This window comes from Chiloscyllium plagiosum, unplaced genomic scaffold (assembly GCF_004010195.1).
Source record: "Chiloscyllium plagiosum isolate BGI_BamShark_2017 unplaced genomic scaffold, ASM401019v2 scaf_9208, whole genome shotgun sequence".
Classification (NCBI taxonomy): Eukaryota; Metazoa; Chordata; class Chondrichthyes; order Orectolobiformes; family Hemiscylliidae; genus Chiloscyllium; species Chiloscyllium plagiosum.
The window spans coordinates 16821-24105 of NW_025213752.1; the positions used below are offsets into that span (position 1 = coordinate 16821).

Here is a 7285-nt window from a genome sequence, read left to right on the forward strand (position 1 = left end):
TGGGGGACTTCAAGATTGGGGGACTTCAAGATTGGGGGACTTCAAGATTGGGGGACTTCAAGATTGGGGGACTTCAAGATTGGGGGACTTCAAGATTGGGGGACTTCAAGATTGGGGGACTTCAAGATTGGGGGACTTCAAGATTGGGGGACTTCAAGATTGGGGGACTTCAAGATTGGGGGACTTCAAGATTGGGGGACTTCAAGATTGGGGGACTTCAAGATTGGGGGACTTCAAGATTGGGGGACTTCAAGATTGGGGGACTTCAAGATTGGGGGACTTCAAGATTGGGGGACTTCAAGACCAGGGGACATATTTTTCATTTGAGAAGAGAAACATTTTTGAAAATGACATGACGGGTAACATTTTTTTGATGGAGAGTGGTTCATGTGTGGATTGAACTTTCAGAGGAAGTGACGGATACAGGGTCAGTTACAATGTTTAAAAGACATTTAGATTAGTACAAGAATAGGAAAGGTTGGAGAGATAAGGGCCAAGAGCAAACAAGTTGGACTAGTTTAGTTTGAGGTTATGAACGGCATGGACTAGTTGGACCCCAGGTCTGATTCCTTGCTGAGTGACTCTATTATGAGGGACATGGACAGGGAAGACAGAAAGCAGCTGTTTCCCTTAGTCGAAGGGTCAGTAACAAGGAGGGACATCATTTTAAAGTGAAGGGTAAGAGGTTTCGAGAGCGATTTGAGGATTGTTTCACCCACAGGATGGTGGGGATCTGGAATGTGTGAAAATAAAATATTTGGACTTTCAATTTCTATTTGAAATCACTAATTGCTCCGGTGTGTGGGAATGCCACTTTGTAACTGCAAGTGGTTGCATGGTTTATTAATGTGAAATATTCGTATAAAGGAGCAGGAAGAGGCCATGGAGGAGGCCCTTGAGCCTGTTTCACCATTCAATGCCTGATTGGTGACCTGACTCCATAGACCTGCCTTTGGCCCTTATCCCCTTAAAAACTTCGCTGAACAAGAAACTTATCTCTCAGATTTAAAACTAAAAACTGATCCAGCAATGCCTGCTGTTGTGGCAGAGAGTTCCAAACCTCCTCCAGCCTCTGTGCATATTAGTACTTCCGAACATCTCTTCTGAACAGTCTGGTCCTAATTGTCCAGCTATGCCCTCCCAATTTCTAGGATTCCCAAACAGTGGAAACACTTTCAGTTTATCCACCCTGTCTTTTCCTGTTAATATCTTCAATCAGATCATCCCTGAACCATGTAAATTCTGGACAGAACAGGCTAATTTGCGTAATCTCTCCACATAACTTAACCCCTGAAGCCCAGGTATCATTCTTGTAAACTGACGCTGTACTTCCTCCCAGGCCAATCTATCCTTCCTCAGGTGTGGTGCCCAGATCTGCTCCAAGTGGGGTCTAACCAGGGTTTTGTATAACTGCAGCATCCCTTCTGCATCCTTGTCCTCCAGTCCTCTCGATATAAAGGCCAGCATTCCATTAGCTTTCTTTAGGTAATGAATGTCAGAAATAAAAAGAAACACAGAAATTGTTGGAAAAATTCAGCAGGGACAGATTGTTTGCCACCTGGGGACTGTTGAAGACAACTTTCCATCCAATGCGTGTCTATCTCCAGCACATGGACTGCAGCAGTTACCAAAGCAGCTCATCTCTACCTTCTCAAGGGAACAGCTAGTGATGAGTTGGGCAATAAACGCTGGGTGCAGTGGGTGATGCCCATGTGCCATGAGTGAATAATAAAAAAAAACGTAATTTACCCCAGGGCCTCCACCTTCCCTATGTGAGCTTGTCCTGAGAGGAGAGGTGCCAACTTTGTAGTGAATGTTGATGCACAATAGCCATTTGAGTTTATTGAGTCACCTAGTTCACGAACTGCTTTGAAAAGGTTGATATATCGCCAAGAGCTTAGGTTTGTATTCCTGCTGGGTTGGGGCTGTGACCTTAATTATCAGTCCATATTTAATTTTGAGGCATCGTTTGCTGTTGCTTTAACGTTCTGATCTCTAGCCTTTCGGTTCACTTTGCTTATTGTTTCTTGATTGTAGATGACTTCGAAATAGACAGCAGTTTGGTGTACTCAGTTTTCATCATCTCCAAACCAAGAAACGCTGGTACAGGATACAATATATATACTTTTATAATATTTCTGGTTCAGTGAAAGTGAAGAATTTCTCTAGTTTATCTTAACCTTGAAAACCCAGCCACTTTTAAACATAATTGGTGTTTCTCTTGCTCATGGCATGGAGTGAAGGTCCATGAATCTTTTTACATCATTTGAATTTATTAATAATCAATAGTGTTTGCGATCATCTAAATCATAGAGATGTTCCATCTACGTCAACTAAATTATCAACAGGGCAATGTTAATTGGAAGAGGAAACGTTGCACTGATGGCTAATTGCTTTACCTGACATCTTGTTTTGAGGGGATGCCCCAGTACAATAGCCTTGGCCTTTGGGGCAAGGAGGTCCAGCATCATTCACATGAGGAGCATTGCCATTTCATTTTCCTGAGTGTTTCTTTGATGATACAAACATAGATGGAAGGACAGGTAGTGTTGAGGAAGCAGGGATGCTGCAGAGGGATTTGGACAGGCGAAGAGAATGGGCAATGAAATGGCTGATGGAATGCAATGTGGGAAAGTGGAAAGTTATGTACTTTAGTAGGAAGAACAGAGACAGAGACTGTTTTCTAAATGGGGAAAAGTTTTGGAAATCTGAAGCACAAAGGGACTTGGGTGTCCGAGTTCAGGATTTGCTTCAGGTTAACAGGTTCAGTTGGCAGTTAGGAAGGCAAATGTAATGGTGGCATTCATTTCGAGAGGGTCAGAATACAAGAGCAGGGATGTACTGCTGAGGCTGAAAAAGGCTCTGGTCAGACCGCATTTGGAACATTGTGAGCAGTTTTCAGCCCCCTGTTTAGGGGAGGATGTGCTTAACTTGGAGTGGGTTTGCAAGAAAGATTTCAGGGATGAAGAACTTGTCATGAGGAGAGGTTAAGGACTCTGAGTCTGGACTCAGTGGAGTTTAGAAGGGTGAGGGAGAATCTGATTGAAATTTGGAGAATACTGCAAGTCCCGAATAGAGTGGACATGGAGAAGATGTTTCCACGAGTAGGAGAGACTAGGACCTCCCTTCAGAACTGAGATGAGGAGGAATTTCTTCAGTCAGACAGTGGGGAATCTGTGGAAAACATTACTGCAGACAGCTGTCATTATGTCTTGAAGACAGAGATAGATAGATAGGTTCTTGATCAGTAGGAGGATCAACCGTTACAGAGAGAAGGCAGGAGAATGGGATTAACAAACATATTAGCCATGATGGAATGTTGGAGCAGACTTGATGAGCTGCTATATTTTATGGTCTTTGCACAAAGTGACTAATAGATTGTGATGCATCACATAGTTTAGTCCATGAGATTCAGAGCTTTCTGAGCATATGCTATGAGTCACCCACACTAAAAAGTGTTCAGTCAGCAGGACGACCAACACAACATATGGGCTAGGAACCCTTTGGAGCCTGCTCCCCCCATTCTATACAGCTGTGACTCACTTCATCCCAGTCTCAGCCCCAATTTTCTCCCCCCATTCCCTTTAATCTAAGTAACAATCTGTCAGTCCCCTCCTTCAATTTATTTAGTGTCCCGACATGCCACCACATACTGGGGGGGGGAGAGAAAAGAGAGGTGAAGTCCCAGAGATTCCCATCCCCCTTCCCTTGGAGAGAAGCCATTTCTCAGCATCGCTATTTTCAATCTGTCCCACCCTCTTCTCCTGAAACGATGACCCACTCGATCTAAATTGTCCCACATGAGGAAACACCCTCCCTCTGTCTCCTTTGTCAATTCCACCCCCTTTAGCGTCCTATATCCCTCAGTTGGATCTCCTCTCATTTCTCTAAACTCCAGAGAGTATTGGCCTTAACTACTCAATCTCTCTTTTGAAGACAAACCCCTCCTCTCTGAACATGAAATGTACAAAATCACATTGCAGTTGGATGGTATCTTGGATGTAGAATACACATCACAAATTGCATAAGTGATAACTTCTGAGAGATCTACAGCCCAGGGAAAAGGCCCATCGAGTCTTTGCCGGTCAGAAATAACCACCTCACTATTCTCTAATCCTACTTCCTCAGCACCTGGCCCTATAGCCCTGGCGTCACGAATGCACATCTAAATTCTCCTTCAATGTGATGAGTGTTTCATCTTCTCCCAACCTTACAGGCAGTGAGTTCCAGATTCCCACCACCCTCTGGGTAAACAAGATTTTCCTCACATCCCCTCGAAACCTCTTGGCCCTTACCTTCAATCTGTGCCCCATCTCCACCTCTGTCAAGGGGTGAAAGTTCCTTCCTATCTTCACCCCTCATTGTTTTATACATCCCTCTCTTTCAATCCACTCTGCTGTAAGGTCAACAACCCCAGTCTGTCCAATCTCTCTCAATCACTGAAACTCTCTAGCCCCCAAGGCAACCTGCTGGTAAATCTCCCTGTGCATCCTCTCACAGTTCATTGAGATATATCCCGTTGGTAAAATGTATTTTCTTTTATTTATAGCTCACTCCACTGGTGCATCAGGAAAGAAACACATAGGTTATTTTGTAGTGAAAAAGAAGGCTGTTAATTTTTAATCAGCAAAGTTATGTTTTTTGCAGGCAGTTAATGTAAAGTCACCATTGTCTCATTAGAGAGAGGGAGAGAGGTGTGGGAGAGAAAGAGAGAGAAAAAGCAACAACTGTTTATGGTTTAACCTGAGGGTCGCCACATCTAAGACACAGGGAATGATCATTCACAGCAATCTCAACCAGAGCAGCAATTGAACTACAAGCTGTCAACGTGACTATACATCGTAAGCCAACTATAGAATCAGCTGCGGAAACCAACCCCTACATGACAATGGCAAAAACATTGGGTGGCTCAGTGGCTGGGTGGTTAGCATTGCTGTCTCACAGCGCCAGGGACCCAGGAACAATTCCAGCCTCGGGGTGACTGTCTGTGTGGAGTTTGCACATTGTCTCCTTCTCTCCACGGGTTTTCTCCGGGTGGTCCGGTTTCCTCCCAAAGTCCAAAGATGTGCAGTTTAGATGAATTGGCCATGCTAAGTTACCCATAGTGTGAGGGATATGCGGGCGAGGAGGGTTAGCCAATGCAAATGCAGTTTTACAGGGATAGGGTAGGGCAGTGTGTCTGGATGGGATGCTAATCAGATGGTCAGCGTGGACTCGATGTCTGAAAGGCCGACTTCCACACTGTAGGATTCTATGATATGCAGGTTATGGGGATTGGACATGGTTCATGCAGGGTTATGGGGATAGGGTCAGGGTTTGTTTGGAATGCTCTTCACTGGCTTGGGGTAGACTGGATGGGCTGAATCCACACTGTATGGATTCTGGCGACATTAATGTTTAGCACAAAGATGTGATGAAATTTATTCTGAAATTAATTTTGATGAGATTCATTTTCAGTTTCTGAAATAATGGGGAAGCAAAATCCTATGTTTTCAGCTCTCCAGGGTATGCCCTGCAGATGTGAATGTGAATCTTGCTGTGGCAGGTGGTGGATTTGGAATGCAATTTTAAACAAAAACAGATCTGGAGTTAAGACTCTAATGATGACTGTTGTCAGGAACAAACAACCATCTGGTTCAAAATTGATGACTGAGGTGATGAGAATTTTCTTCTCTCAGAGGGTTGAGTGTGCTTGGAACTCCTTGCCACATAGAGCTGTGTGTGGGGACAAGGAGCAGGTTTAAAGCTGAGATAGATAGATTCTTGATCAGTTGGGGAATTGAGTGTTACATGTTAAGTGCAGGAAAGTGTGAGTGAGGAATGGTGCATCAGCATGTTGCTATTGAATGGCTGAGCAGGCTCGAGAGGCCAAATAGCCTTCTCCTGTTCCTGTCTGTAATGGTCCTTCAGGGAATGAAATCTGTCCTCCTCACCCAGTCTGTTCTGCACATGACTCCTAATCCTTTCCAAACTCCTCACCTCCTTTTGGCTGAGCAAGTCAATTGGTTCAAGGACATTTTGGAATTGTATCCACTTCCCACCTTGGCAGAGATGGCCACATCCTGTTCAGAGTACAGAGAAATAACATTTGTCAGGGTCAGTTTTAGGCTTGTTCCAATCACATGCTTTGCCAAGAGACATTGGTCTGTATAATGACCCGATATTCACAGCTCCTCCTGTACATTCTGATTGTCTTTCAGGCAAAGGTTGTTCTTCTCATCCATTTTCATAGAGTCATACAGCACGAAACAGGCCCTTCAGCTCAACTTGCCCAAGCTGACCAGGTTTCCCAAACTCAACTGGGCCCCTTTGTCTGCATTTGGTGCATATTTCTCTGAACCTTTCTTATCCATGTACCTTTCCAAGTGTCTTTGAAATGTTGTAATTGTACCTGCCTCCACCACTTCTTTTGGCAGCTCATTCTGTATATGCACTGCCCTCTGTGTGATAAATTTACCTTTCAGATCCCTTTTGAATTTGTCCCCTCTCACATTAAACCTGTGCTGTCTTGTTTTGGACACCCCTATCCTGGAGAAAAGACCATAAGTATTTACCTTATCTATACCCCTTGTGATTTTATAACCTCTATAAGGTCACCCCCTCAGCCTCCAATGCTCCAGGGGAGAAAAGCTCCCCGCTTATGCATAGTTTCATTATAATTCAAACTCTATTTGTGGTCATATATTTGTAAATATTTTCTGTACCGTTTCTAGCTTTAGAACATCTTTTCTACAGCAGGTTGACCAGAAGTGTACACAGTATTCTAAAAGTGGCCTCACTAAACCCTGTACAGCACTGCTGCCTCACAACACCAGAGACCCGGGTTCAATTTCCGCCTCAGACAACTGACTGTGTGGAGTTTGCACATTCTCCCCGTGTCTGTGTGGGTTTCCTCCGGGTGCTCCGGTTTTCTCTCACAGTCCAAAAATGTGCAGGTCAGCTGAATTGGCCATGCTAAATTGCCCGTAGTGTTAGGTGAAGGTGTTAATGTAGGGGGAATGAGTCTGGGTGGGTTGTGCTTCGGCAGGCCGGTGTGGACTTGTTGGGCTGAAGGGCCTATAGCTGTAACATGATGCCCCAACTCCTGCTCTGACTAATGAAGGCAAGCATACCAAATGCCGCCTTCACCACCGTGTCTCGCTGCAATGCCACATTCAAGGAACTATCCACCTGCACCCCGAGTTCTGTTTGTTCATAAAAACACTTCCCAGACTTTGCCTTACCAAAATGTAACACCTTACATTCATTCTAATTAAACTTCATCTGCCATTCCCTGACCCACTGG

General features: G+C 44.5%; 1 long non-coding RNA gene across 1 annotated transcript in view; it reads right to left on the reverse strand.

Annotated features, from left to right (window-relative positions):
- LOC122547710 overlaps positions 1–7285 on the reverse strand; it is a 19138-nt gene that overhangs the window by 6576 nt on the left and 5277 nt on the right. Inside the window, exon 2 of the long non-coding RNA XR_006311071.1 lies at positions 5980–6062. This is a non-coding gene — a long non-coding RNA (uncharacterized LOC122547710). The remainder of the gene's footprint in view (positions 1–5979; positions 6063–7285) is intronic.